The sequence below is a fragment of the Lepisosteus oculatus genome, unplaced genomic scaffold (genome assembly GCF_040954835.1).
Source record: "Lepisosteus oculatus isolate fLepOcu1 unplaced genomic scaffold, fLepOcu1.hap2 HAP2_SCAFFOLD_213, whole genome shotgun sequence".
Classification (NCBI taxonomy): domain Eukaryota; kingdom Metazoa; phylum Chordata; class Actinopteri; order Semionotiformes; family Lepisosteidae; genus Lepisosteus; species Lepisosteus oculatus.
Genome location: NW_027167753.1, coordinates 146,172 through 155,671, shown reverse-complemented (window position 1 = coordinate 155,671; position 9,500 = coordinate 146,172). Strand labels below are relative to the sequence as shown.

Here is a 9,500-nt window from a genome sequence, read left to right as displayed (position 1 = left end):
ACCTCAGGGTGAGCGCCTCCCCGCTGGCCCCATTAACACCACTTCCAGCTGGAAGCTTTGTTTTTCCCTGTAGCTCACCCTCATCCAGGTACTGACCTGGGTCACACCTGCTTAGCTTCAGTGGGTTTTCAGTTGCGAGTTGCAAAAGTTGGGATGCAAGTGATGGAGCCGTTCGCTGCAAAAGCCACTGGCCAGGAATCGAAACCAAGCCTCCTGCGTGGCAGGCGAGAGTTCTAACAATGAACCACCAATGCTCAATGCCTGTACCTTCAAAAAAGACGCTTTTTTGGTGCTGTGTGCAAAAAGCGTCGACATCTACTTCCAGCTGCAAAATGCCATCCGCGGACGCTGTGAATTTATTTATTTAGACACCGCTCAGAATCCCCTGTAAGATTCTCCTTCAATTCCGTTTTGCAGTGCTTTAGCTCTTTCAAAAGGCTTCGCTTTGCTAGTCACAATCCAAGGCTTGTGACAGCATTTGAAAACACTTGCCACTGCGTTGGCCAGGAATCAAATCCGGGTCAACTGCTTGGAAGGTAGCTATGCTCACCACTATACCACCAACACATGCCCGGGGGAGCCCTCCAGGACACCACCAGAGAATGCTCACGATTTCAGAAGCTGTCTCCGGGACGTGCTGATTCCACACATCCTGAATAAATCATGTTATTGTTAGTTGCTGTAGCTAGACGTTCAAATGAGTTTCATGGCCAGATGGACTGTTTCCTCAAGTGGTATAGTATTGCAGTAAGACAGCACGATGCCTGCAAGACTATGTCACGCTAAACGCCACAGATTGTGTTTGTCCGTTCGTGTCAGTCGTCCTGCAGCCACGGGAAGTGGGACACAAACATGCTGCAATGCTTTCAAGACATTAGGATTTGTTTGTGCAACATCCGAGAAGAGTACTTGTGGCTTGAATGTGACTGAGCAAGGTGTTTAAAGACAGAGACTGAAAACTGTTAAAGGATGAGTCAAAGTAACGTCTAATCGGATTAGTTTCCTTAGAGCTGGTTCAGAGTTTGCTCAAGAGTTTACCTTTCACAGATGCGCAAAGAAGAATGTTGGGGGTGCACGCTTCAAGGCGCCTTACAGCTGTAGGGAGTGATTTCAGACGATTCGTGGCGTGTGCTCATTCCCATATACCGTACGCCCCGGGGTGCAGTGCTAGGATGACGTACAATACCGCTTGGGCACGTAACGGCGTTATATGCAAGTGCGGGACGTGAGGGTTTTGCGTTTGTTCGTTTTGTTTTGCTCTGCTTTGCTTTGTTTTGCTTTCCATCGCGTTGGTAAGAGCGTAAATAAAAAGGCGATTCCTGTGTCGACCACTAATGTAAGAGCTATTTCAAGTGCGCTGTGGTGCGGCTTTTCAAATGCTTAACAGGATGATTTTGCATGCACGCGTGCTTTCATGCAGTCGTGTGTGCAACCATGTCTGCTTACGTGCAAACGGGCGTGGTTTCATGTATGCAAAAAACTTTCCTGGGCTCTTCTGAAGCACATAAAATTATTTGGAGATATACATTTGTCTTATTTTCCTCTTAGGCTCTAGAATTGATAACTTTTTTTTCATTTTTGGCATTTTTCATCATTTTCCAGAAAGTGGTTGCAAGCCCAATATCATGCGAAGAAACTTCAGGATTCGGGGATCAGTCAATGGATTTTCTTCAAAGTTGGATTTTTGCACTCTGTGGACCAAGAGATGTTGTTCTATAATGTTTTTTTTTTTCAAATTTAAAAATATCATTTTTTCATGGAGCTTTGAATGGGATGGATTCACCCTCCTTTAGCCAGGACAGAGCTCCAGGAGCCTGGGTAGGATTCTAGCTTTCTCCCCTTGCAGGCACCTGGCACAGAAGACAATATTTTTTTCCTTAAAATCTTTTTTTTTGTGTTCCTTGTTGTTCCAAACTTAATTTTAATCACTTTTAATTAGAGATTTTATTAAAAATAGTGCAATAAATGACTAATTTCACAAAAATTAATGTAATATAAAACGGATGTTTTCAACTTTATTGTAGTGTTTTAGAAACTAAAATGTCTTCAAAAATGGTTATTTTTCACTCCTAGGAATGAAAGCTGTTGTTATATGATGTTTATTTTCAAATTTTGAAAAAGCAAAGAATTCTAGCTTTCTCCCCTTGCAGGCATCGGACACAGAGAACCTCATGGTTTTCCTAAAAATCATTTTTTATGTTCCCTGGTGTTCCAAACTTAGTTTTAATCAATTTTAATTTGTTATGTTACAAACAGGGTAATAAAGTCTTAATTGGACTATAACTAATGTCATATTGTCTGCTACAAAACTGATATTTTCAGCTCTATTGTAGAGATTCTAGAATCAACTAATAAAGAATTGAAATAAAAAAAGGGCATAAGAAGACATTACCAACAACGACCACATGATGGATATATTGTCTAGACATTACCAACAACGACCACAAGATGGAGATATTGTCTAGACATTACCAACAACGACCACAAGATGGAGATATTTTCCAAAGAGGCAAGAGGGGCAAAGCTGCGATAAGGTAAAATCATTTTTTGAAAGAGATTGTTGTCAGAATGCACATCCGTATCCCAAACAGAATCTCTAGTAAAATATGATCATTTGTGAAACAGGCAAATGAGTGTCAGCTACAATATGATTGCTACATATCTGCATTTGTTGGTATTTAAGGAGTAAGAGTGCAGGTTTAAACCTGCGATCCAGTGTGTTGAAGAATTTCACAACACTACCTCTAGCACATATGGAAATAAATCCTCATAATGATTATTGCCCTGGGCATGTACCAAAAAATCAGTGAGCATATATATATATATATCACTGGGTTGAAGCTAGAAACACAGAATAACTGCAAACACATCCTAAATACAGTGTTCCAGCACCTTTGACCTCATCCAGAACGTATCATTTCTTGAAAGGGATTGCTGTCCGAATGCACATCTGAATCCCAAACAGAATCTCTAGTAAAATACGATCATTTGTGAAACAGGCAAATGACTGTCTCGGGCCCATTTCTCATTGTCAGACACATGTATGCAATGCTTTCACTGTGCATTGAGCAATAGGGATCAAAAACACCGCAGGTAAGGTTAGAAGTCATGTTCTATGATCATTTCTTTCAGCATTAGGGACTAAATATACTAAACGTATGATGCTAAAATGTTATTTTTACATATATTAATGTAATAAATGATTGCTTATGCTTTATAAACAAATCTAATTATAATAAAAGCTTAAGTTTTGTATTTATCTTGTACCATAGAACATGATTTTCTTTGTATTTCAAGCCCACAAAGTGTCCAAATGATGCACCTTTGACCTCATCCAGAACGTATCATTTCTTGAAAGGGATTGCTGTCCGAATGCACATCTGAATCCCAAACAGAATCTCTAGTAAAATACGATCATTTGTGAAACAGGCAAATGACTGTCTCAGGGGCCCATTTCTCATTGTCAGACACATGTATGCAATGCTTTCACTGTGCATTGAGCAATAGGGATCAAAAACAGAATGGAAACAGACGAGGATGGGATTTGAACCCATGCGTGCAAAGCACAATAGATTAGCAATCCATCACCTTAACCACTCGGCCACCTCATCGACAAAACTGGGCTGTCCCAACTGGGTTGGCGCGCTCCAGATGATCTTTTTCTTTTTTTTCCCTCGTACTCGAGGGTCATTTTCCTGTTCCACATGCGATTTCAATATTTTCCTTGGGAGATGTCAAGCCAGCAAGCCACTGCTGTGGTTCAGTGGCCAGCGTGGAGTTCAGTGGCCCTGTTGTACACAGAAAGCACATTGAGCTCCTTGGACATGAAAAGTTCCAGATAAAAGCCATTTGTCATCCTTTCTCTTGGTGTCGATGTTGCTATTGTATGTAAAGGTGGCAACTTGCTCAGCGAGCAGGCGGAGCACACACCGAATGCAGATGTGTCTGAGTGGTGTGTCCAAGTGGCTGCAAAAGGACAGCACTCCCGGGGCGCTGTGGCTTAGTTGGTTAAAGCGCCTGTCTAGTAAACAGGAGGCCCTGGGTCTGAATCCCAGTGGATAACTGCCTACGGCTAGACTTAATTAAATGCAAGTATTTATTTCCTGTCTTTAACACGACTTGTTTTTCTTAAAATGGATGCAACTTGCAAAACATGAAATACAAACCTTGCTAATCAGCGCTAGCAGCTGGCAAAAAAAAAGAAGTCAGCAATGTTTTTTTTCTTTAACCTTAACCCTGCTAATTGAGAAGAGTTAAACGACCGAGTCTATGCAGCTTAAACGGTGCGCACGTCGGGATCTTAGCTGAAAGGGTGGTAAATCACGCTCACCCCAGTCCTTAATCTTTTAAAGAGGATACAAAATTGAACCTAGTCGCCACATCACATACATCCTGTTCAATGATAAAAAGGTAACATCTATCCTCGCTCCAGAGTAAATCTCACGTTGAGGGCATATTTTTTTTCACTTTACCGTGAATCGGGCTCGGCTGCACAGAGGAGAGAGCAGAGCAATGAGGTCACGGGGACAGGGGAGTCACACGCTGGCTGTTTGAACACGCGGAAGATCACTGAGGGATCCACAGTATATGGACCCTCCGTGCGCAATCAGTCCGCACTCCGGACTCTGAATCCTGCCATCCGAGTTAAGATCTCGGCAGAACCTGAAGCGCAGTTCCTTCTTAAAACGTAATCTGGTGAGCATTTCTAGAATCGTACTTGTATAGATGCAGCCTTTAATGTGTTGCTAGGTTAAAATTGATGACTTCTTGTATTTCAGTAGGCAACTGCCCTCTTGATTTCAGATTTAATTTCTTTATTACAGGGGCGCTTTTATGAAGACAGAGTCATGTTCAGGTACTTTGCTTGATGGAGGAAGCTCATTTCGGACTCTGTGATCTGCTCACCTGGAAAGGTCTACTGTACTACTACAAGAGAGAAGTAGAGTCTGGAAGAAGGGACAATTTTATGATGCTTTGGAAGGTAATGCTTTTTTTTCTTTGAAATCGAAATGAATCAGAATATCAGTGCAAAAGACAAACTCTTGGTTTGGTTTAAAGAGATATGGTTTTAAAACAGACAAAATGTAGAAAACAGGTGTTTCTCACTTCTGGAAAAGAATGGACCGGGGTATTTTACTAGTTGCAGTGCTGAGCTCACCGGGTTGCAGTCCTGCAGTGTTGCACCAGGGTCAGTGGTGCAATGGATAACACGTTTGACTACGGATCAGGAGATTGTAGGTTCGACTTCCGCCTGGCTCGGGTCGTTTTTAAACGCATCAGGCTACTCCCTAAGTAGCCTGTGCTACTTACTGTATTGTAATCGTACCCAGTAAGAGATTTCCTTCATGTAAATGAACTGCACTTGACAGCTTTAGAAAAACACCTGGGCTCAGTACGGTGCTGAGAGCTAATCGTTGCTGTTGTTCTAATTAGCACGCACTGCATCGGCTATGAACCCGAACTTTTCAATTATTCCGATCAGTAAGTCAACACGTAGTCCACATGAAAGGTAGAAATATTCTCTTGTCTGTCTCTTGTTTGTATAGAACTGAATGTCCCTGACAATGTACTGTTAGTTTTAATTGAAGAACGGCATTTGTGTTCAAATATACCAGACAAGTTTACGTAACTGCTCATGCGACACTCAGTTGTAATTAGTCAAGAAATAAAGTCGAACAACAGCTGCGGGTTTGATTCTGAACGTATGAGATTGCAGCGTCTTTTACTTCCATTGACAAATGATAGAGATTCGAAGAGAGATCCTTCAGACCAGCAAGCAAACCCACGGCTATTTCGGTTTTCTATCTAGGCAACGTTGGTGTCTGCAATAGCATACATGAAAGCGTGATGCAATTTCTGTGGCTACATTTGTTGCACGTCATGCACAGTAAGAGTGTTTCTAACACCAAATAAAAAGTCAACAATTAGCGATCACGCCTTCTCAGTTAACCCACTGAAACCCTTGCTGTTAACAGTTCTTTAATGCGTGCTTTACGAGCACCTACATATCGTGTCGGTTCTTTCAGCTTTATTCATTAGGTTTTCAAAGGCATAAGTAGAGCACCAGAGGTGCGAACGCAGAATGTATGGTAATCTGAAGAACTGCTTTCCATGGCAGCGGGTCCAAGCGATTTAACGTTTTTATAGTACCGGGAAAGGAGAAGCGGCACTTTGCCTTTGCCGCGCAGGCACAAGGCGACGTGCGGCAGACGCAGGAGTCGGCAAGTTCCGAACCTGCGCGGGGAGTCCCTAACGCATTTCGAATCCATCGCCTTAACCACTCGGCCATGACAAAAGCGAGCTCGCTGCCGCCGCATTCCTCCTATAATCTAACACGGAGTGCGAGGTGGCTGCGGAAACCTTTTTAAAGTCGCTCTCCGTTAAAAAAAAAAAAACCTTTCACAAGATTCGTGCCGGCAGACAGACACGCCTCAGAGGGTTTAAGGCTGGCTTCACGTTCAAATGATAAAGTCCCCCAGTCCGGATGTCAAAATGCAACTTTGGCAGACAGAAAAAACAGCAACAAACCACAAATGTGGAAAAGGATTTTACAAGCTGCACCACACTGCACTTTCAAAAGCATTTACATTCGTGTTAGACGCAGGAATTGCCTTTGATTTGCGCGCTTACGAACGCCATGGAAAACGAAACAAAACTAAAGCCCTCAGCTCCTGCACTTGATTATAATGCCGTTACGTGTCGAAGCAGGAATTTACGTCATCCTACCACTGCAACACGGGGAATAGAGGGAAATGAGCACAATCTACGAATTGTCTCTAAACAGTCCCTACAGTTGTAAGACGCCTGGAAGCGTGCACCCCCATCATTAATCTTTGCGCATCTGTGCAAGGTAAACTCTGGAGCAGTCTCTGAAACGGCTCAAAGGAAACACGTGATTGATTCCATGTGCATCTGGGGTTCATTTCTTATTTACATTTAATTCAAGGGAAAGGCTTGGGTCAGTTTCAGACGGCCTCCAACAGCGAGATTCAAGCGCCCCACCTTCAGCCCAATCTGCGCCGCCAGAACGCCAACGGCTCCTCTGGTCTCTGGGGTGCGGTTGTGACCCTGTAACCTAAAGTGTTGGTGGCAGACAAATGGAGACTAACAGGTGATGTCCTAGGACATGACTACATTGTGACACTCGGTGGGGATGGTGACCATTGCTTGGAAAAGAGTGCGAGGCCCCTTTAGAAAAACATTTTGTTAACAGGCATTCTGCCTCAGCCTAAACACCTATAGCTTGCAAAGCGCATGCTATTAGACAGGCACCTCTGCAAGACCTTAAGAGTCTCTTAAACTAGTGATAGTAAGGTGTTCCCAATGGGCGATGTTTGGCTTTCAAATCATCTGTCTGTGGAAGCGCCGAGATGCAGCTGTTTAAGGCTTAGAAGCAGCTGACTGTTTCACTAGCTAGCTGATTACTGTCAGTCAGGGAGCTCAGAGGTGAAAAGCCTGTCTGAGAGACAATTCGCCGTTGTTCAGTTCAATATGTTCCGTACCAGCTCGGCGCACCTGAGATCATCTTGGTAGCCGTGTAGCTCAGATGAGTGAGAGCGTGTCTGTGTGTACCACCGTGATTGGATGCCGGTCCTTCTCAGGTCACAGTAAACCTTCTGCTGCCTAACTTTCCTAATTTTGGGGATCCCTTTGTAAAAGCAAAGGAAAAAAAAAACTGGCTCTTCATCAGCATGATCGACCCAACCCAGTGTGCCCCAGTGGCCTAATGGATAAGGCACTGGCCTCCTAAGCCAGGGATTGTGGGTTCGAGTCCCATCTGGGGTGCTCCTGTCCCATTTTGAGCGTACAAATGTCCTTGTGATTTGCAAAGCTGCAACCCCACCTTACTCAGTGAGCGTCTCTGCTTTTCTCTCACATACAGTTGGGAGAAAAACTTTTGTAAACAGCCCTTCGGAATGATGTGGATTTCTGCATGAATGGCTCCTAACATGTGATCTTATCTTTATCTAAGTCATAATAATTAATAAAGAGAGTCTGATTTAACAAACAACACACGCCCAACATTTGACATTGCTGTTTCTTTATTGACCAAATGGTTTAAAAAATCAAGGTCATTGATGGAAAAAGTACGTGAACCCTTATATTAAGGAGCTAGTGGAACCTCCTTTATGACAAAAACCTCAACCCCCACTTTCTGTAGCGGCTGGTCAGACCTGAGCAGCGGTTAGGAGGTATTTTGGCCTATTCCTCTATGAAAAACTGTTTCAGTTCATGTATATTTTTGGGATGTCTTGCACTGAACGGCCTGCTTCAGATCACGCCACTGCACTTCAATGGGATTGGGGTCAGGACTCTTACTTGGCCATCCCAAAATACGGAATTTCTTTTGTTTCAGCCACTCTGTTGTTGATGTACTCCTTTGTTTTTGTCATGCTGCATGACCCAGCGTCTTTCGAGTTTTAGATCACAGGCAGACACCCTGACATTCTGCTGTAGATTTTCCTGATACATCTTGGAATTCATCGGTCCCTCGATGATTGCAAGCCGTACAGCCTCCGCCATCCTTCCCAGGTGGGATGAGGTTTTGGAGTTGGTATGCAGTGTTTTGTTATCTCCAAACATAACGCTGTGCACATTTACCAACAAGTTCAACTTTTGTCACGTCTGTCCACAGAACATTGTTCCAGGAGTTGCTGTGGAACATCCATGTGGTCTTTAGCAAACTTGAGAGGGGCAGTGGTGGTTTTTTTGGGGGGGAGAGCAGTGGTTTCCTCCATGGTGACCTCGCATGATCACCACTCCTGTTCAGATTTCTTCTTATGGTGGACTCATGAACACAGACGTAAGACAAAGTCAACCACCTGTTCGCTAGATCCCATCCCCACTCAGCTAGTCAAAGATTCCCTCGAAGGACTGGCAGGACCTATAATTAGTATGATGAATGCATCGCTTGCGTCAGGCGTTGTACCTGATCAATTTAAGGTAGCGGTTGTTAGACCACTCCTTAAGAAGTCAAATTTGGATCCACAAGTTCTTAACAACTACAGGCCTGTCTCAAAGGTCCCATTTCAATCTAAAAGTCTTGGGAGAATAGTTGTTGCCCAACGTCAATCGTATCTGGATTCAAATAATATACTTGAGAAATTTCAGTCTGGTTTCTGAAACTGCATTAACAAGAGTCGTAAATGATATTCTCTTAGCTACTGATGCGGGGAATGCAACAGTGCTTGTGCTTCTAGATCTTAGAGCTGCCTTTGACATGGTTGACCTCTCTGTTTTGTTACACAGGCTTGAGTTTGAGGTTGGCTTATCTGGAACCGTCCTTCAGTGGTTTACTTCACATTTTACTCATCGTTTTCATTATGTTCAAATATCTAATAATTGTACTGCTTCATCAATGTCACCAGTTCAATTTGGGGTACCAGAAGATCAGTGCTGGGACCAATATTGCTCTCTCTCTCAACATGCTGCTGCTAGGTAGGATAATATGAAAAAATAATATGAACTTTCATTCATATGCTGATGACACTCAAATAAAC

General features: G+C 43.2%; 1 non-coding gene across 1 annotated transcript; it reads left to right on the top strand.

Moving 5' to 3' along the window:
- The first annotated feature begins 7,712 nt into the window (after nucleotides 1-7,712).
- On the top strand, nucleotides 7,713-7,785 carry trnar-ccu (transfer RNA arginine (anticodon CCU)). Its single transcript has one exon. It is a non-coding gene; the product is annotated as a tRNA-Arg (tRNA).
- The last annotated feature ends 1,715 nt before the right edge of the window (nucleotides 7,786-9,500 follow it).